This window comes from Ischnura elegans, chromosome 10, assembly GCF_921293095.1.
Source record: "Ischnura elegans chromosome 10, ioIscEleg1.1, whole genome shotgun sequence".
In the NCBI taxonomy this organism is placed as follows: domain Eukaryota; kingdom Metazoa; phylum Arthropoda; class Insecta; order Odonata; family Coenagrionidae; genus Ischnura; species Ischnura elegans.
Window position 1 is genome coordinate 79,462,460 of NC_060255.1, and position 22,774 is coordinate 79,485,233.

Consider the following 22,774-nt stretch of genomic DNA (forward strand, 5'->3'; position numbering starts at 1 on the left):
ATAATATCATTGAAATATTCGTTAGATAGGACAAATTGAAGTATTTAAGTACAAATATTATTTGGCATAAATTTGGTTTAAAGTCATCCAGAGAATGAATATCAATTTAAATGTTAAAAATATACCAAATAAGTAAGTCCGAAATTAATTAATGATTTTTTCGCACCAATTTCTAATGATGACTCGAGTCATCCTAATGATGACTGCCATTGTTGGAATGGCAAGGACTTATCTATCATTTTTGAAATCAAAGGTTACCGTTCCTTTAAATGTTACGTCACTAGAAATAATGGCGTAAAAGGCAGCTTATTTATTCTGTCGCGAAAAGCTATGTGGCTATCTTAATTGGTACGTTTTTTTAAGAAATAACCGCAGGTTTAACACAAAGTAAGGCTGTTAAGCCCGAAAAGGGATAGTATCGCTACCAGTTTTATCCCTGGTGATATTAAGGGAGTCTGTCGTCAAAACGTCGGATTTAAGAAGCAAAACCCGGGGAATTATCCTTGTCAATTTCATTGACAGAACAAGGAGACGATCTTTAAACGAAATTTATTTAATTTCTCAAAATTTTTCAGAATTGAAAAAATACTTGTTCGTAATTTCCATCAAATACCATTTCCTTTCGCGATTCTTAGCCCGTGTCAATAAATGATTTGTGATTTTTAAACCACAAATGATGCATATAAATTATTATTTTGACTTTGATTTGGCTCAAGAATTCAGTTTCAGTGGACAATTATCGTTAAAAATAGGCTTTTTCACGGGAGGTATAAAAATTACGTCTTTGATAGGTAAATCACTCTATAGAGAATGGCGCGGTATGACCAAATTTTCCAGTAATATTTGCGATTAGATTACATGGGTGAATAGGGAACCAAAGAGGTGAGCAGCACTACGTACAACTGTAGAAAAGAACGATCATGGTGAGTGTTTCAAATGGAAGATAAGCGAATCAACTCATGCCCATTTAAATTCAAGTGTCTATTGCTTCGCCGCGTTGCTATGCTCTGCTGGAGATCCAGTCAATTTCTGTTAGATCTGAAGAGGAAGCGGGTAAACGCGAGCATTCGCCGCCGCTGCATCCAAAGTGAAGATTATCATCATGGAGTACAACCTCAAACTCCCACTTGAATCCAGCGCCATCCCACGGTTTTAAAGGGAAAGTACTACAACTCCGCTTTGCATTCAAAGCGACACGCCCGTAGGCACGAATTAGGATTACATTTCAAGACGTAGAGTAAATGGTAACACGAAAAGGTTTACTTGGGTTTGTACGTGTTTTTGTATGAGAAAATAGTTTGGTAACCTCCTTGAATATTTTTTGCTGCCTTTTTCTTAAATAATCTTTTGGAGTGAACCTAAGGACCAAAATATAAGGGAAATATTTTACCCAACGAAGTGGTAAAGGAGTTGTTTTCTCCTCGTAAATTAAAGGATTATAATCAATGCTAGTTGCAACTCTACTGTTAGATAACTCCAAAGAGCTATTCTTTTCTATAATTAACGGCTGGTGTCAAATAAAGCCACGCCGCACTCCTATTCAGGCAGTTATCGATGCAGCATGTAGGTACATGTAGATGTATTGAGTTACCAATAATGCTGTAAGAATATTTAAGTGAATTTTTTAGATATTTATTTATTTAAATCATTCTTAACGTGCAGCAATAACGCCAATTTTCAGTGAATAATTCAAAAAAATACATCAAAGAGGACAAATACTATAACAATATAAAAAAAACCAGCAACAAAGAAACCAGGAAAAAAAATAAATTGCTGACACATATATAATAGTTTAATAGATGGGAAGCAGCTTGAATGGTGAAATTGTTGCTTGATAAATGAAACGGATCGCAATTTCAAGTAAAAACAAGAACGAGATATTAGTGGGGACGCTTGATCGATATGAGGGAAAGATAAAACACCTGACAAAGAAAAGGCTGGTCAATGAATGTCGCAGAACATGAAGGAGATATGGTTTTGTCACTGAAGTCATGGACTGTCCCTTGGCGATAAATCAGCTTGTTTGCCCGTTGGTTTGTTTGCTTGCCTCCCCGTTGACGTGGCAATTGGCAGCCGAGCTCGGAGCAGTTCCATGTCCAACCACAGCGCTGAGTTAAAAGCTAGGTGGCGATGGAGTTAGTTTCATGCAGGGTATCTCGGCAGCGACCCTTAATTTTATCCCCCTGTTCTCTTTTTGTATCCCTCTGTGTATTTTCCAGTCTTGTGTACGGGATGAGTTTAAAAAGAGGGATGCCTCATATGGTGAGTGGAACAAACTGTGCTGTTGCGTGCCTTTGAGGTCAGAACATCCATTCTTTATGACTTATGGGACGTGCTCACAAACCTCACAGACTGTTCCTACACATCTGCGTGGAAAGCACAAAGGATTCAAAATGGACTCGGGACAAATATGGTGGTATTTTCTTTGCTGTTATCGGGTATATCAAGTCAAGGTTTCATTGCAGCATTTTGTTTAACTTACTGGAATAAATATTAGGTTCTCTATGAAATGAGAATTATCTTGAAATACTGTTGGTTTTTTCATCTTTCTATGTCCTGATAAATAATGGTGACTTTCTGAGTTAAATATGAATACGAAGTATAACTAAGATATACTATTGACATAGTAGACAAAAGTTCCACCATTTGCAACAGTGCAAACATAAATAATATAAATAAATTTTAAATTCGCCTCGCTAGTGGTATGTCGGCGAAAAAAAAAGTTTATTTAAAAAAATATGATAATTAAGTCAGGACAACATTGATCTCGCCGTACACCGTAAATTACGACTATCAAAGTTAGGGTCTGTATCAAATTGGAGCTCGAAGATGTTTTTTTGCAAATTAAAGTAAATATTTATTTTTCTCATGAAACTTAGCAAAATTTTAGCTTTCCATTTACTTTTCCAATCGGTTTAATTTCTAGCTTTTCGGTTTATTTCATCTATTATACGTAAAACTTGAACCTTTACTTTTATATCAGGTATCTTCGAACAAAAACATTTAATTCTTCCATTTTTATTGCACTCGCTTGCTATTCCTCTCTATTAGTTACGATATGGTACCATATACGTTGAAAATAGACTTTTTAGTACCTGCTATTCTCCCTTCGTGGCAAGGAACATGTGTTTTGAAGGCATCCAAAACTCATGAAAAATACTGGGGTAGATATTCAAGAAAATAAATCGTTTAACAATAAAGTATTTAGACGATGGAATGAGGAGATATTTTTGTCGAAATAGATTGAACTCATCTTACCGATTTTAGCGATGGCATTTTAGTTTTTTCCTACCGAGAAGTACGTAGTTTAATTGGGAAATTAAATAAGAGATAAAATGAGAAAAAAATACATATAAATTTATACGTCATTCAGCCTGTGGATATCTATGTAATTCTGATTTAAGGTAAAGCAATTGTGTAAAAGTATTGCACTAAGGAACCAGTATAAAAGAGAATTTATCATGCGAAGATATGCTAGTAAAGATGATCTCTTGAATGTCGTTATGATGTGAAGGGGTTTGCGGCCTTAGCTTTCCAGCATTAGTTGATAATGTTGTAAATTTAATGGAAACTGAACATGGTTACTTATATTGTATTTCACCGTAGTTCATGTATCTCATTGAAATTGAAATTTATTTATTTTTTGAGTTTCGATTCAAATAATAATTCTTTCGAGCGATCTTATAATATGAGGTAATGAGGAAGGCATGTAAAAACTCCCTTTTCATGTTAGTTATTCATTAAAACCAGTTTGTATTTCCTGGACTGCAGTTATTCTTAAGGCAGGATGCGTCCTTATATATGCGTCCGCGTTGCTTATTAATTCGATGCTGTACCAGCATTGCGGCTGATATGCTGAGATAAAGTAAAAATTTCTCCCTGAGGGTATTATTTACATTTTGATTTCAAAATTGCTCCTCCGATGACAACGAAAGTGCGAAAACAAAAGGCGGAAATAAACTGAATAATTACCTTCGCAATATCTTGCCTAAAAATTGTTGGCGGGTTATAAAGTGAGGAAAGGAATTGGAGAGGGAAAACTGTCTTGAAATTGTGGGAAACTGATATTTTCTCTCCTTTCCAGTTTCCTGTAGATCTTAAGGAACCCTATTTTTTTTCCTCTCCGAATTCGAGGATTGCAACTCAAACTTAACTGCCGGAAAGGATTCTAATTTCCATAATTTCCCTTTTTGCGATCGATTCGAGTTTATTCCCTTTCACCGGAAGGCCTTTCGCGGTCAACTTAGCCTTGGCTCTTATCTTTCTGTTATCCAGCGGCCTCTTGCAAAAACATTTGGGTTATTACTTCCTTCTTGTAATTTTCTTCAAACTTTCTGTTGAAGAGCTATCACGCTCCTATGAATATTCAGGCTTTTTAGCTTAAAGGCGGCTTTCTTTTCATCACGAGCCCTCAAAAAATCTTGAAGATTTGGGAGAGCAAATTATAGCTTTGGAAAGTGCTCATGTGCTATAGGCAAAGCCAGAAAAACACAAAGATTTAGGTTGATCGATGACTTGGCTGGCGCATTCTTCAACCTCACTATTCAATCGATGGATAGCAATATTGTTGTGCCTTTTACCACCCTCTTTTATTTGATCGCCACTACCATCGCATTATTTCTTCGTGTCATGCATCAGGAACCATGAAATTCCAGATTCTGCTATTTGATTTCGGTCACACTAAAAAGAAATGGATTTTAAGCTTATTTTGTTGCAAAATGAAAAAATCTGATTCATCTAATGTGTTTTTTGGTAAATATTTTAAAAGATCAATTCTATTTTTTTAAAGTATACATCTAACACAAATACAAATAAAAACGGTAGAAAGAGGTATAAACACTAGCACATGACGTTGACACGACTGTGGCGTGGAGATTTCAACTTGACCGGGAACCGAACCACGGACCTTCTGATTATATACATGTAATGTTAGAAATATATGTATGTGTCTGTGCATTTATTTATAAAACACATTTTGATCTTGATGAGATTAAGAGACAAAAATTATGACCTGCAAATAATGGCCCAAAAAGAAAATTTTCCCTAGTTCTTTTAGTTAATTGCTTCACAGCTGGTAACAACCACTAATTGGCTGAAAGATTAAGCAGTTTCTATGGAAAATGGAAGTAAAATTGATGAGGTGCAAAGTGCCCACGCTATTATATATATTCACGAATCATTCATCTTCTGAACAGAGAGGAAGGTTCTAAAATTACAATTTGAGGCATATTTCTGACAATAGCTAATGTGTAAGTAGAATCTATTTGGGCGTAAAGGATATTTATCTTGATGATCCTGTTTTTCATCCAAATTTCAAAATTAGAATCTAAATTAGAATCGTAGCATGTAGAATTCAAAGTAAATATGCTTACATAAAGTGCGTTATTAGGCTTAGCTTTGCAGTGAAAATGTTCTGATGGCATATCACAGTTCATTATGTTGATTTACCGCTGCTTTCTAATTTCAAGCATAAGTTTTGGCAAAATATTATATTAATTTAATGTGGCAAAGATGCTTTCAAAAAAGCTGCCCTAGAAAGGAAGACGTTTTTCAGCAGCACCTGCAACTTGCAGATACGCAAATTATAACCGTCTGGTTACTTGACGGTACGGATGTAAACAACAGTTGCAACATGATTTTAGATACATAACTCAAACTCGAAGGATACTCCTCGATATTGTGTATATTGTTTGAGCTTTAATATAAAATTTAAACTCAAAATGTTTTAATGCCACTAATCACCTGAGGTTTACTTTATTCCTAGTTGTTAGAAATATCCTATACTTTGAGTATATGATACATTGTGTATGAGGCACAGTGGCGGATCTATGGGGGGTACTTAGAGGGCAATAACCACTCTCAATAGGTCAAAACACACACTAGATAAAATAAAAATTTTCAGGGGTTGCCACTTTGTACTACTCTGTAAGTATTTAGTTATATTTTCCGATATATTTACCTACTTCAACGAATTGAAATACAAATTATCTCTTACCTTAGGATTTATTTAGCAAGCTTTCGGTATGTTGCCATCCAGTGCTAGATCCAGAAGGAGGTAATGCCCTTCCCCCCTTGGTATCCAATGTCCATTTACAATTGATAAAATGGTAATGTCGTTGGGACCCCACTACTGCTGGGAGGTTACCCCTATAAGCCCCCCCTAGTCCTTATCCTGTATCCGTCACTGATGAAGTATGTATGGTTTTGGAGAGATTCATATAAATATCTTTACATTTTCTAAATTGAGGGTACTCGTAATTTCCATCAAAGGTACTTCCATGATTTTAAGTCTGTTAAAACAAATTAAATAGCAAATATTTTTTGTTACAATTTTATTTTTATCGAATATTAAATGATCATTATGGTGAGAATGATTGTGGGAAATTAACTTTGGTACATTGGAGGGAAACGAATTCAAAAAATGAATTTTAACATCATAGAGTGTTATGATGCTAATGATTTTTTCTCTAAAAATATATTTTGCTGTGATTTTTCTGTCTCAGCTTTTTGTAGTCGCCCTCTTTAAAGGACTAGCTGTGTGAGCATATGAGAAGCGTTTCGTAAATTCTCCTCGACAGATCTCCTGCTTTGTGCGGTATCGAACGCAATCATTTAGCGGGGGACGAACGAAAAATTTACGATCCACGAGTCGAGCCAAGAATGAGATTCACCTATCTTTTATCATGCAAAGACACCACTTCTTTTTCTACCTCTTTTTGGTGGTACTAGGGTGATAGTTCAGCACTCCTTACGTACAGGCAATAGATCTTGTACCGCGTCCCCAATTCTTCCTCACGTCACGTACCTCGCACACTACATCACAAAGGGGAGTCGTCCTTGGGGAAGCGATGTAGTCAATATGCTGTTTGATAGCGATGCGGAATGAGGGAAAATAAGATCACGATATTCAGCACAAAGAACATTCTAGGAGACTGCGGGAAAAACTATAATTTTCGACAGGAAGCGAGAGAAAAATGCCCCGCTTTGACATGTGGGAGATATCGGGGACATATACCCCTATTCCGAGGGGTGCCTTCAGAGGGTATTCCGTGGGAATTTCCGACCGCGGCGACGCCTGTGGATGGGTCCATTGAGTATCGATATGGCCCAGCCGAGAATGTATGTGGGAGTCTTCGCTCGTCATAGATGTGCATCGGAGGAATGTAGGTACAAATCGATTTAAAATCAAATCTACGGCGTATATACTGGTCAAAATGAAGGTTTTGCCTTGAAATTTTAAAAATCGTTTTGCTATACTTTTGGACTGTACTCCGTTGCAGAAAATGAAATTATTACTCTCGTATGTTTAATGGACACGTTATGTTACGAAGCCCGGGTCGTGTACTTTTACTTTACCTTACCATTTAATATTTATATTTTTAGAAATTTTTTGCGATTTGACAGATTCCGGTCAATGAACAAATAAGTAAAAATAAACAATATTTATATTAATAGCAATTTAGGCTATTCTCTGCATTGTATATTGCGTTGCCAAGGTTTGTGGACAAGCCTCAGATTTAAATTCAGCGCCTCAAAAAACATTTGGGGAAGAAAAATGAAACTTTCAAAATAAGACTCTTTTTATAAATTTTTATAATTATTATAAGACTCTTTTATCATAAAGTGACTGGAATGGTGTATCCAGGATTGCTTCGGTGATAGGGGCTATATATCATATGTAATATTTGTTAGCGTCTAGTAAATAGTTTCAAGTATTCCTTCATGCCGTAACTTGTGGTGTCAAGCCCTTCTGAAGTGGCGGGTTCCATTCCTAGATTTAATTAACATCCCTGCCTCAGAGAATTGATTTGTGATGAATGATAGTTTGATTGTATGGAATACTTTTGCATTCTTACATTCATCCACAATTTTCAAATTGTAATCGTTTATTTTATAGCTTTGTTTAAATCTTCCTTGAATATCATATTCTATTGCTAACAAAACTCATTATAAAAAAACTATAAACTTATTAAAAAAAATTGATACATTTATGTTGAAATTAAGGTGCCACTTGTGCGCAGCTGCGTCAATTTATATTACGATATATGCTTACCTTACCAATCTTAAAAAGATTGTACTGATAGAGACCTTTTTAGATTTTTGGAAATTAATTCATGTATGTAGAACCTATTACAGTATTTCATCAGATACAATATGTAAGACTATCAAGCAAATAGTATCATGTCTTTCGTCATGCTGAAAATTGTGGTATTAATACGGTATTTATGTGAGGTTTTGTAACCTTTTGTTGGTGATACGTCCAAGCTATAACTTTTTCCAGGAGATAAATATACATTCCAAGTTCATTTGCCAGCATGTAGTAAACATGTGTTATAAAGGGTGCCTATTTTGAAAAATTCTATAAAGAGCTGAGCAAAGAATTATTGTTTAGTTTCTATTTCTATACATTTTGATGGGAATGATCGTATAGATTTATACTGTTTTTAATTGTATTCTGTGCTTTGAATTATTTTGGAATCTTAAATATTTAGTCTCAGAATCATTTCCCTCGCTGTTTTCCATGATAGTAGTATTTGTCATGTCGATATTTATTTGTTACCACCAGTTCTCTTCATTTAGAGTACATTTCTCTTTTCAGCGAAACATTTCATTCATATAATTCAACTTTTGTCTAAATCAGGATAATTCAATTTCTTTATTCGAAACTTATTTAATTTAAAAAAGTTCCTAGGGTCCTAGTTGAAAATTTACAATCTACGTTTAAAGTTAAAGAACACTTTTGTTTTCTTAATTAAAAGTCTGACGTCTTTAAATTATCATATATCCTTATGATCTAACATTTTCAATGAAGGTTTATGCTCCTCATTTTTTACCAATACGTTCCACATTTTCGCAATGTTTCCCTCCAGCTCCAGATTTTCCCCATTTTGTCGAGCAGAGATGGTAGAAACTTTGATCATTGGACTCAAAGCAACGGCTCTTCTTGTGCATCAAATATCGCTGCGTATATTTATTGTGCATGAAATTTTTCGATCAAAAGATTCACCGCAGCCTGAAAGGAAAGCTATAAAAACGTGCCGGTGGAATTTATGCCTTGACGTGCGGCACGGCTGCCTTCAGAAGTGCACTTTTTCAATCAGAACGCAGCCTTGCGCAATGGAAGCGGCTAGCGAAACTTCTCCCGGAACGACTGAGAGTTCATTCGCTTTGCTCCGGGGAACGCAACACACTCGTAAATGACATACGTCCAGAGATCTCATATGCTCTTCCTCTGCTTTCTATTTCTCTATATTCGATTCGCCGATACCCCGTATCCAACCGGGTGTCATAGCGTTCCCTCAGCCGTTTTAATAAAAAAATGATATCCGTTTTAAAACTAGGGCACTCAATGCACACAAATTTTGGCTTAAAGCAAAAGAGAGAAAAAATTGGCCTTACTCTCACCGTTTTTCAAAAACGTTTTCTCCATTCTGGAAAGGGAAATCCAGTAATAAAGCCCTAGTCTAACACCGGGTGATCTCGTCAAAGGTCTCCCTTTTTTCCAGCGTATGAGCTCCTATTAAGGCCGATTACTCTTTTGTATTCATGCGTGTTCCCTCTCATATGTTAATATCGCAGCACCAAATCAGCTGCGTCATTTACTAACGTACGAATTCAGGTTATCCATGAAACAGTATTTATTGCTACTAACTTGTTTATTTACGCAAACTATCGCTTAAAAAATATATCAAACACCTAAAGAATGGAATGGAAAGTGAACATGGCAAAAGCAAAGGTTATGAGAGAGATGAAATAGTGGTTGAGGCGGGCAATGGTATCCATAATGGCGTTTCAGAATGGGAGCATTTTTCTTTGCGCAATGAAAACTTTACTGTTTCCTCAGCATTCATGCAGATTGGTGATATTTTCCAGAAATTTATCCCAATGTTTCAAGCTAAAATAATAATGCTGCCTTCTTCATTTATTTAAAGCCTCTAGGTAATAATTTGGCAGGGTACTGAATGCTTAGATTTTTACATTAAGTACTTCTGTTAATGCAACAGTTAAAATTTGTTCTGTTTAGTATTGTGTTGTGGTAAAATTATTTTCTTGGCTGATGCTTAAAGAAATTTTCGTGGGGATTAAGTAATGAGGAATATCGATAAATATTTTTCTTGGTTGATTGATGATAAATGAGGTGCAAATAAATTGGGAACTACGTCTGAGTGTGAGTAAAAGGTACATTGATTTTATTTTCATTGTGCCTCTATCATTCTGGTTAGAACATGGGCAAAGAAGTTCTATCTTTAACCAAAACACAGTTCAAACAATTTCAAATTAAAATTTATTCCATAGAACCTCATCATGACTTGCATTTTGATCAGGTAAAATGAAATTGTGGTCATCACATAATGCCTATCAGAATTGCTAAACTTTGTATTGCCATTGGGTTTATTTTCTTTTCCCAATCTTTATTTTTGAACTACGGAATACGCATCCAGTTGCTCCAAGTCCTGCCTGGAAGGCATGTACTTATGGAGCGTATTTGTGATCTTGTGACTGATAATTTTGCTTCCTGACATCATTTGAGCCCGCGGCCGGAATCTAGTATTCAGTTTCTCATCGGAAATTGTCTAACTCTGTTGGTCAGCGGACCTAGGCAAAAGAGAGGCGGTCGGATGCATATGGAATCCCGTGATTCTTGTGCTTAAGTGCCCTGGCGACCTATGACCCGTGCGCTGTACAGAGAGAGAAAATAAAAGAGAACGGGATAGCGCAAATTTGATATCAGTAGACCGAGGCTTTTCCCCTGGGTGGTCCGCAAATGGCCGCATTAGAATGGCGGACGGTAAGCAGAGCTGCTTCTGGGGACTGTACTCTCCCGGGTGAAATAGACCACTGGGAGGAGTGACATTGGGGCTACGGGCTAGGTAAATCACAGGAAAGAAGCAAGAAAAGCGAGGAACGAGATGCATTAGTGAACTATGAAGCCGTAGGGACGTGCAAGTGCAGGCTATAAAGGATAAATATCGTTAAAAAATTGATAAGACAGCTTTCGGGTATTATGGCAGCACATTCAAAACCTCCCTCCCCCCCATGCAAGCAAAAATACGGACTTGCCGATCCCCATAAAATAAGAAAACTAGTTACGCCCCTCTTTCCATAGAGTGTCTACGCAATTTATGTACGCCCACCAAAAAATATACCAAGTAAGGGTAGGTTTATTTGATAAATTTTGTTGATCTATCTGATGCAACCTCTTTAAATTATTCTTCTTCATTTTCTTCATATATTCATCAATTGATCTCCTTTTTCAGCTAAGGATAAGGTACAAGCATTCTCACTGCGTCAGACTTAAATTTCATACATTTGGTTATGTTCTTATTAACATTAAATAACAGTGGTAAATTTCCTCTAAAATTAAATGAATTTAAGGGAAAAGGTTTCGTTACCTAGTGCTATACCTTGACAAAGTGGTGAAACAATTGGTAAGTAATAAAATTTTATCGTAAAGATGCCTTGATTTTTCAATTTCAACACGAGTTGGTGTGCATTTTAAATTTTGCTAATCATCCAGGCATTTCTTCCTTCCCAGATGGAATCTTCTTCTCAAATATTATTATAATTTGGTGTAACGCCCATTGTTTATTATCATAACATTCTTCCCGCTGATATGTATATTAAAATCACCTCACCGCTTACTACTTGCTCCACTGAGACCCCCTTCTTCTTCTCCATTTATCACCTTTTAGTATACTCTCGTCGCCCACTTTTTGTAGTATTTTCTCATTTCTTTGAGAGGCTTGAATGCCTTCAGTTTTGTCTCATCACATTTACTAACATTCTCTCCGTCAGTTAAAGCGCTCTTTTCCATATTATGCTCTATGTCAGCCTTTTCTTTCCTCTTTTATGCAACGTTCCTATATTCTGGTCTTTCCTAATCAGATTTAGTATTAAGTTATTGGGTACGTGATAGCAACACATAGTTGCATAGTAAAAACACTAAGAAAACATGGGGTAAAAAAAGTATTTCCGAAATATTTTGTGGAGCTCAACATATTTTTAATGAGCGACACTTGGTCGAAAGCATTAAAAAATAGTGCAAAAATTTTATGCAATACTTTCGATGCCTCATATGAAAAAGAAACATACTTCTCCATGAGAAGTTTTTCAAAAAGAACTATGGCGTTAAAATTTTTCATAATGCGCTGAAAATTGTATTCCATAAACTTGGTGTTCATTAATATTTCCATTGTAATTTATCATAGCTTATATAAGTTAGTAAAAAGTGTTTGATTTCGATATTTTTGAACGGGTGTAGACATTGAGTTTTAATTTAGTTAATTAAATAGCCATCCTTAACAGAAAATGATTGAAATTTACGTGATCTCTATGTTGTATGAATCATTATTTGTCTATTGGATTTTTTATTTAATTTTTAGAAGCCCTATAAAAATCCGGTTTAATGAGGGTACTGTATTGAATCGGAGGACTCTGCAGAAACAGCCGTCGTTAAACAAGTTAGCATAGTAGTCATATCTGGAATATTAAGTAGAGTTATTAGGTATTTACACATTTGTTTTGGGAAAAGTTCATCGTGATTAATATTTTCAACCGCTGATTTGCTCGAAATTGTTAATTTTTTTGATAGGATCTTACCAATTATTTGTTTACTAAACCTATTGTTTATTATACTGTACTTATATATACTCATTGTATATAAACTCATTCGGTCATTAGTTCCCTTACTAAGTACTGTGTAAAATGGTGCGTTTAACGTAATTATTGGCAAGAAAAAGAATGAGATACATTGGAGATATAAAGTTTCATTGGAAATGTTTTAGTGGAAATTTTAAAATGGATGCCATTGCAAAGTGTTCTGAGATTCCTCGTAAAATAATATGTAAGTAGACAAATTTACTAAAAAATATCCCACCTGGACCTATTCCCCAGAACACGACTCTGTACAAAGCATTCCTTTGGATGAAAACACTTTGACTTCAACTACCCCGCTATATCATCTGGCGTATTTTGGAAGGGGCGGAATAAAGGAACGATGAACTTAGTTTTTTTTTATAAAATTTAATTGCTCACATCGCGTGACCTGAAAAGACTTTGACTGCCGGCAAAGAAGAGACATTCTGTTGAACATAATTATAAAATACCTCCTGGGTAAAAAATTCTCGGAAGAAAACTGTGCCCTAAATAATTCTTTGACAAGCACAGCCGGTTGTACTATGCCCTCTGGAGATTTTATGAAAAAACCTTATATTGTCCCATGGCAGTGACCTGGAATTGCTTCCATGTGTTTTAAAACTCAATAGGTCAGGAATAGTTAGTTTGGAAAACACTTGCGGAGGAAAAATTTTAGGATGACGAGCCTTCATATATTTAAACTGACATCAGTAAACTAAACGAATGCGAGAGAAAATATTGATTACAATATTTTAGTTTGCTTGGAAGCTCAATGGTATTCAATTTGGCAATTTCCTCTCTTTTTACTATAATTGTCACAAGATTAGCTAGATTATACCTAAATTTAGGTCACTCTAAGATTGTTATGGAGAGCTTTAAAAAGTAATAATCCTTTAACCTTTAGACTATCGATTGGTGGGAAAGCACAAAACACTCTTTTCATCTCTTTTATTGGTTTTGGAATGGATATGTGCTTACCATACACATTTTTACTCATATTAGATCATTCCCACCCAATTTTATTACTGACAAATTTTATTCTGCATAAATTCTCTGGGGTGCTTATAAAATGTTTTTGTAGATCCTTAGCAATACCTTAAGTTACAAATTTCAACTTTCAAATTATCGTGTAGATTAGATACTTGACCATTGTCCATTAATTCTTTTATGATTGAGACTTCATATGCTGTCATAGTTTTCATTCGAATGAATTCTTAGAATTCCCTTATTTTCCGCTAGCATTCAACCATTATTAACCAGTAAAATTATTCACAAGGTATAAATCCTATCAATAACAATGGGGAACAATTTTTAACTTATTTCCTGTTGAATTCAATTTTTGAGCTGTTTTGGGTGATAATAATTTCTTAATAATTTCAAATTTGTTGCTAATTTTGCTAATTGCTAATTTTGCTAATTTAAAAATTGCTAATTTCAAAACTGTTGTTGATTTTCACCTACCACGCCAAGTTTTTTCAGTTTACCTTTTGAAAATGTGACCACAGTCAGCTTGATTGAGCGTCGGTCACAGTGCTCCATCATTGTGCTCAAATTGGCTGACATTAACCTTATGTGACCGTTACCGGGTGAATTAAGTCAAAGGAGGCCAGTGACAGGTGTATAGTTGTGTAGTTATGCAGGAGATATTTTATTGAGACGCAGGCACGCAGTACAAAATTTTCTCAATAGGGAGCTTCAATGTCGAACGGGTTGCATACACTGATATTTTGTTGCCAATTCAAATGCATCGTAAATCATCCCTTTGAATAGGTCACCTATAAATTTCGTTCAGTAAAGGTTAGTGACAGGCATTATGACATGTGACTATAACAGGGTCAGGTGTTTCTGGGCAAGGTTATGACGTGGTTTGACGTGGATTCTTCTTACAATGCTAGCATTGTTTAGTTTTCATCCTTATCAACTGAAAAATTTCCTGTCTTGAGTTTCTTTATTTCAATATGTGAAAATTCCACTCAATCATGAAGGGGCTGTTAAATCCATCTTCAAATAGTGTGAATGTGATATCCGAAGCAATTTTTTCGATGACTGCTTCATCATAATTATTAATAATCTGCATGAATTTTTACGTTTTAATCCAATTCGATTTTTAATATTTTTATTAAATATAAAAAGGTATCTAGATACCTTTATGCGGTCGAAATTAGATACACTCGGTCTCGGTTAGTTATTTTTTAAGCGGCTAACGTTTGTCTAGAAATACTGATTTTGCAGCATTCAATTGATGAAGAGCCATCAATTTTACGTAGCAATGGTCAGTTGAAAATAATTTTAAGAGTTAACTTATTGAAGCTTAAAATAAAAACAATTATGCCGGATGATAAAGAGAAGTATCACGTAATTTCTCTCTCTTCTGGTTTATAGACTTCGCCGTAATTGTATGATTGCTAAGAACTAAGATGATGAGCTTGGAACATACCTGTGTGGGTTGTCCAATGGCTATGCAATCTATACGAGTTTTGGTGACCTCCACGTGTGCCTCTCAGGTACTCATTAATTCCAGTGGATTGCCTTTGGCAGTTCCTGTTTCAAACTAGGGTAACTGACTCGATGAGTCCCGCAGCTTTTACGTGCGGTTGTCTTTACCTTGATATCGCCTATGCATTCAGTGAGGCTATACTGCGCTGTTGGCATGTTTCAAAGTAACACTCATATTCCCCACGCTAAAATTCTTTTAAGATCTCATATTTTATATGGTGAGTAAAACCCACTCAACTCATTAAACTACATCTTTCTCTTAAGTTGATTTCAGCTTCATTCTTTAGCTTCCTAAATTTATGAACGATTGCTCATATTTAACAATATCTTGCTGAAGGATCTGCTGAGTATCAGCTTTTCAAGTTCAGGGTGAAAAACGTTTTCCCCTCACATCCCGTTGTAATGAAAGCCAATGAAAATCAATTTTGTGCTATGAGTTAGCAATAATATTCTGAGATCCACTTACATTATCACATAAATTGATTATTATTTTCCCAACAGTAACTGGAAATAGACTCATAACTTCTCAGATTAACAAATTATTCACATTCATTAAGCATCCCATTTTTAAACGGGAATTGTTCAACAACAAATGAAATGAAACAACTGAGAAATGTTGGATAGCAGCCTTAAAATATTTTCCACAAGTTCGTTTTCCAATGTATATCGTAGATAGCGCCATGAATAATTTTGCTCTAATTATGATATTATCAACTTTTCGTGACATCAATTACAGACATATCATTCGTTATAAATCTTGTTGACATGTCTAATTGAGAATTTTCACATTTTTCAGTGACATTAGAAAATTATCATTATTTTTAAGTGGTATAAGAGTAATTTTCTGTTATTTTAAATTCATGATAACTATAATTCAGAATAGGGGAGAGTCGGATAAAACGGGACAGCCGGACAAAACGGGACACCGAGCATTCTAGCGATAATAGCGCTACAATGTTGCGGCAAAGCATATGAAATTACTCTTGGACGCCTTTAAGGCATTCTCAGTTTAGCACGGAAGGCTAGCAGTCAGTGTGTAAGAGTTACGATTTTTCAAAGTTTTTTCCTTAGCTTTACGTCAACATCGTTGGTTTTGGATTGGGAGTCTTCCTGATATAGTGTTTGCACGTGAAGGAATAAAATTTCGTTAAGTATCATGTTTTGTTTTCTGTTTATTACCGATTATATTCATGTGATAACATTTTAGTTTTACCGCTCAGTTATGGCAGCAGCCATGCTTGATTCTAAATGTGTCGGAGTCGGACAAAACGGGATAGGGATTTTTAGTATCCCATTTTGTCCGACCATATTATGATTTGTGTTGAATCTAGAAGAGGACGACAATATTATCTGCAACATTTGTAGTTTAGTTTTAAAGAGAAAATAACTTGTTTTTCGAGAACAATTTTGTTTAAAAAAGATTTTACTAGAAACAAATAACCAAGAAATCCCTATCCCGTTATATCCAACCATGGTCGAATAAAACGGGATCTGTAAGCTTTTGGGAAAATTTTTAAAAAATGTGTTCAAGTTGAGTAAAATGTTTAAAAAAGTATCTTTGAGTTCATTAATAAATGCTTAAACTTATGATACAACATGTGTGCAATTTTCGTGACAAAGTTTCCTGAAAAGAAAGGTCCTCGCCCGGTCCTGGTATCCCGTTTTGTCCAACTTTCCCCTACTCATAGTTTAAATTCGATATTTAGATCCATGATTGGTGAACTTTTTTGAAGACATATTTTTCTCTCAATTTGATATGCCAAGATACACGGGAGATTACGCAAAATATTTTTCACAGAGGATACCATTATTTTAACAAAGTGTTAATCTGCATACCTCAGCATGTTTATGAGTCTAACCTGAGTCGTATTGTTAACCAAAGCAGTTTTCAGCGAGGAGAGAACATGCTGTTAATGGGTTCGAACCCAATAAAATGCAGTTGAATAATTTTAGGTGAACCTTTCTTGCGGGCTCTCTTTAAATACCTCTCTCTTGGAGGGCACCCCCACAACTTTATGGCCTCTCCCTCGTTACTGAATTGTAGCTCAATTAGATCCATTAGAATCAGTCTCGTTATCTCTATTTAAACTCAAATACTCTTCCTTATTTCTTATCATCCCCAAACCACCAAGCTTTTTACCCCAATTTGCTTAAAAATCTCTTCTTTACATATACACAACAGTTAATTATCCAGGCATACGTCTGTTGCCTGTCACTAGTCGCAGACTTTCGCATTTTTGACATCCCCTTGTTATCAGCTGACTGGGTTGGACATAGCGAATCACGATCTTCTTTTACCCTTCAAAAAGAGCAAGACTTTGTTTTGCCGTGGTTGTATTCTGGGACAATATTTTTTTCGCATCTCTTCAGATCTCACATTTTCATCGCTGTGTGCACCCATTTGTTACTCGAGTGGAAAAAAATCCCTCGACATATTCACAAGATTTTATTTTTTTGGTCCCCGTTCATATTCTTTGGTTTTCATCGTGCCGTCCTCTCCTTCCCAGTAACCCACCAACTGAAATGGAAAAATGAGTTTGGAAAACTTTCTATCGTCAAGAAACGAGTCGAATGAAGGATGTGGATTCTACATCCCTTTGTCTTGTTCTCTTGATATATAAAAAATGGATAAAAAAATGCAAATATGAACGTACGGGAACGTACGATTACATATTCTTTTGTAGTGGAAATTTGTCGCTTCATAGTCACTGGTTTTATCAAAAAGAAAGAGCGTATTTATCTGCCTCGAAATGCTCAAAATGCATTTGATGGGTTTATTTTAGGAGCCAAAATTTAATTATGATACCTTTTGATTTTATTTTTATATTTCCTATGACGGCGTAGCGTTACCGAACCTGAGGTTTCTAATGTACGTACACCTGTCGAGACCAAGAACTCTTTCCATCTGTCGCATACACAAATGAAGGGAATCTCTACAAAGGATAAACGATACCAAATAGAAAAATGAAAAATTAGGCAATCATGATCATCGCTAGTCAACAATCCTAAGACTGGTTTAACGTAGCTCTATGCTCAATTAGCTAATCTTTTCATGCCTACGTATTTCCTCTCTTTCACATCCTGTTCCATATATTTCACTCAAGGTATTCCATTCTTGCCATATACTTGTCCCTCGACGATTGTCCTTATCAGGTCATCATGTCTCAAGATGTGGCCTTTAGGGTTGTTCCACCTTCTTATTAAGGTTATAATGAGGCTTCTCTTATCTCCAAAACTTCTTAGAACTTTCTCATTTCTAACTCGGTCGATCCATTCGATCCTCATCATTCTTCTGATTTCCAGAAGCTCGACAAAAAATAGTACAAACTAACACACAGAAACTAGTCTCTTAAATTTGACTTACAGTAAAAATTGGCAGGCGTGCGGCGATTTTGGGTTAGATATGGACACCACGCCGGTAGTAATTATTGTAAAAATGTCGCTAGCTTACGATATTGCTGAATTCAAATTAAATATGAGGGCCCAATTGTGTTCGGTATTCGAGTATAACCCCCATAATTATATAAATTAATGTTCATAATGAATTGTAACTAACGGTTTCCAGTCCTCATGGATCCAATTGATCATGCAAATGTATTCCCGGTCTCACCTGACGACGATGTGGGCCTTCAGAAACCAGGTCGCTTAAATAAATTTTCTATATGGAGAAATTAAGTTAATATTGTCATTTAAATCTTATTAAATATTTATTTAGCAGACATCCATTGTGTTTTGCTAGTTCTTTAGATTATCCTTACATGGTAGACGCTTGGTTTGATGTATATATGCCTTTTCTGTGGCCACTCAGGTGGCCTGATTCATTTGGTACAACCGATCGGACGCCGCAAGTTAGAAATTCTCGCAGGAGATGGAGTAAATCGATCAACCCAGCTGTCTGCCACTTACGTATTTATAACGTCATTTACATTCACGCACAATTCAACTCTCACCTTTATTCCGTTACAACCCCTACCATAAATTCATCAAGTAATTGCACCCACTTATCACCTTTGATTTTGACTCCCTCTCCAGCTTGCTTTCATTAAACTGCGCTTCCCCATTCCCAACGATATATTAAATCCGTGAAGGAAATAAAAAGGAAAGCTAGGTTTTTCTAAAAAAAAAGGCAACAAGCAAAGAGGAAGCTTTGCACATCTTCAATATGAATTGGGCTGGGAGCCTCCAGGCACTCAGGACCACGGGCTTGCCTTAGATGTATTTAGCATTAAAGAACACATATATTTGATAGTGAAACAGAGAACATCTTCAAGGAACCTAAAAATAGTTATAGGTCTGAAAGAAACGACGAAATTCGACCTTCTTTCACACGTAATAAAAACTTTTTTTCACTCAGTAACTTTTTCACTTAGTAACTCAGTGGTTTACCGAAAAACTTCGATGTATGCCTAAAAAGGTATGCCCCCAATAGCCTTGACTGTTGATGTAGTTGGTTCCAGCATCAAAATGGAGCTCTGTTGTTACGCTGTGTATATATTTTCGTCTGGAGACTTCATTAATGAGCTAGTTTTGCTTATAAAGCGCGACTCACGAGGAGTGTGGCGGTAATGGTTCAGAACTAGCTTCATAAAATTTTTTAACCATGGGACGAAGGTCACAGTAAAGCATCTTCCATCCACAGCATCGTTTCCCCAAGTGAGATCTTGTACAGACGAGGATAGAGCTCACCCAAGTGTAAGCCAAAGAACATATTACAGATGAATAGAAAGGTGATGAATGCCATGGATTCATGGTAGGGAGCAGATCTATTCTTTGGGTCACGCCGCAGTGTTTTGAGTTGTAATAAGGGTGTTGTGAACAAGTGTTGTGGGGGTGTTGTGTTTTTATCAAGTTGTTTTGTTGTTTTCTTTAATGCTTTTGTTTTATTGCTTTTTGGAATGTTAAATGTGTTCTGTCTCGTGGGAGACAGTACAATTTTGGTAGGAAGGGGAGTAATGTTTTGGACATAAAGGGTGGTGTTCCCGAGTTTGGATGGAGAAGGCTTGGCAGGCCCAGGGTTTGTTGATGATGGCTGGTTGTCTGGGGGTTGTTGATTTGGAGAGGGGGATTGTTGTGCGGGACGCCATTGCTGGAATTGGTGGAGAGGGAGCTTTGGAATTGATTGTGAGATTGTGGAGCGGTGTAAGTGGAGTTTGAGAAATAAAACTGATTTTAAAATGTCTCTGGACTGACGAATTGGCAAGGACCCCAAGTTGTGCCCGCTTCGTGATACTCGTTCGTTTCACGTCGCGTGCGCACGACAAGGAGTTCTAAAGGCTCTACTGAGTTTTTGAGCCCTGAACCTTTTGGTTAGTACACTGACACTCTGCCAAGGTTGTTTCCGCGCTGCTGCTCCTTTATTGACGTAATTATCAAAGCTTTGAAGGAAATATGCGACAGGTACCCATTATTTAAAGAAATATTGTAAAAGGTGGCTGTCGTATATCTTCCATTTCCTTTCTCACCCATAGTCATCGTTTTTCCTTTTATTTCGTTTCCCACGTTCCCCACCACCCAAACCCTCCGGCCACAGAGAGTGCTAGCATGACCACCTAAGGTAAGGCACGCTGCGAACGTGATCTTGCTATACACCCGAGCCAATAAGTGAAGCGCTGAGGGGAGGGAGACGACGGGACAGCACGTTAGTCAGTCGGCATGGGTATGCTTATTTAGTAAGTGTGTGACTGTTCCGACATGAGAATTCTTCCTTTTTCTGCGCGACTTTCCCTATACTTCTTCGGCGGACGACGGGAACGAGAGACACGGCGACTTAACAATACCAATATTTCAACGTCTACAGACCAATAATAACTAGTTAAATGCAAATGGATAGGAGGAAGTTATCCTTTTTTCGTCTGACATTCGCTTTTTGGAATTACCTTGCCATATTTCTCTCTCTTTTGCTCTTATTTTAATTTCTTTTCACGTGTTCTAGCTTTCATAACTGAATACCCCCTGCAAATATTTGTTGTCTTAATCCTTTTTCTGCGGCACTTTCCTCCAGTTCTTCCTTCCATAGTTGTGATAAATAAGTGGTAAAGCATCAGAGGGTTTAAGATTACTTTCTCATGAGTAAATTATCCATAGTATTTACTTATTATGGGCATCATCCGGATTTCTTCACTACCCACTCCGAGATAAAAATTGCTTGTATAACTATTCTGTTCTAATTTGTTTCAACCATATTTATACTTCAAATTTTGGAGAGAATGTACCTACCATGTGGATCAGTTACTAAAAGTATAGCGCACATTGATACCTACAGAAAATCATTCTGATCCATTCATATTCGGATAGCTGGCATAATTTAATTTTGTCAACACTGACCAGGTATTTTTTCAGAGCCTTTTATTTCCTAGCCTTTTTTTCATGAGTCAGTATAGGCGACCTAAGTTCGTTCCCGTTATATGACGGGTCGAAGTCAACTCAAACATTGTAATTTATGCTTAATTGGTGCAACAAGCTCGTAATCAACTCGCCATTAGGTATTATTAGGGAAAATGTCAGAGAGAGCAGCTGTCTAGCATCGCTATGTGAAATTTGAGTGAGTGCTGTTATAATTATGTTTGTGAGTGTAAGAGAACAGTTTCTTTATTTATCCTTTCCCCTACTCCCACGTTACCGGCGGTCATTTCCCTCAGCTGCTCATTAATTATACAATAGCCAAGTGGGAGCGAATTTTTGAGTTTTATTTGCATTTTTAACATTTGGATAGTCTTTACTATAACATTATTTAAGTTCAGGTTAGTTATGAGAATTCTGGCTACTGCATAGGGAGCGTGCTCATTTTCTTTCTTATTAATGCAATATCATTTTATCCGAGAAGATATATGTTGGCTGTAAAAATGCCCCACAGCAATAATCATGTTTGCATAACTAAGTCGTTTCTTTTTTAAATGCCTCAATCAAAAAACCGTGAGATAAAATGGAAAAAATGAGGAGAAAATCACGATGGGTAATTTACAGAGTATATTGACATTGGGAGGAATGTTTGCAAAGACCCATAAGGAGGGCTAATTTGACTCACCAAATTTTCTAACTGCAAGCGCAATTCTGAAGCCAACATGCGCCATTCCTTGGCATAAAAATGTGTATTAGACCATAATGAAGGGAAAATAAGTTGCTTACAGCTAAAATTCTGAGAAAATGCATTTTTTTAGTGGAAACCAAGGAAAGTAGTAAAAGTTATTCAGGCAACCTGCTAATTAAGACAATTCTTCATATCGGAGAATTACATTGGGGCGAAATAGAAAAATGGTTTCAAATATTTTGCGTTTAATGCATTTTCATGTGTAACTTGACTCATAAATAAATACTGCGTTTGTGACGAAGGAATTCGAGAGAAAACAGGGCCTCGATATAAGGTGATGGGGAGGACAAGTTATGGGTAATTTTAACTCATAGGCATACTTCTCCGTATAATTTTCATAGAAAAAATTTGTAGTAGTAATATCGAAACTTTATTATTAGGTTAGCATAGTAGGAGTTATCATGATTAAAGTCACGTAATTTCAGAGTAATAGAAAATGAGAGTTAAATTTCATTTTGAACCTGGCATATAAAACAACTAGCAACAGGAGAAGCAAGAAAGAAAATACCAGCAGAATAGCCCAACAAAGAGAGTATTCATTCAAAAGAGAGACCT

The 22,774-nt window shown here is 36.2% G+C and overlaps 1 protein-coding gene across 1 annotated transcript in view; it reads right to left on the reverse strand.

The window, feature by feature from the left end:
- Positions 1-22,774, reverse strand: part of LOC124167051 — a 158,849-nt gene that overhangs the window by 111,547 nt on the left and 24,528 nt on the right. The window lies entirely within an intron of this gene.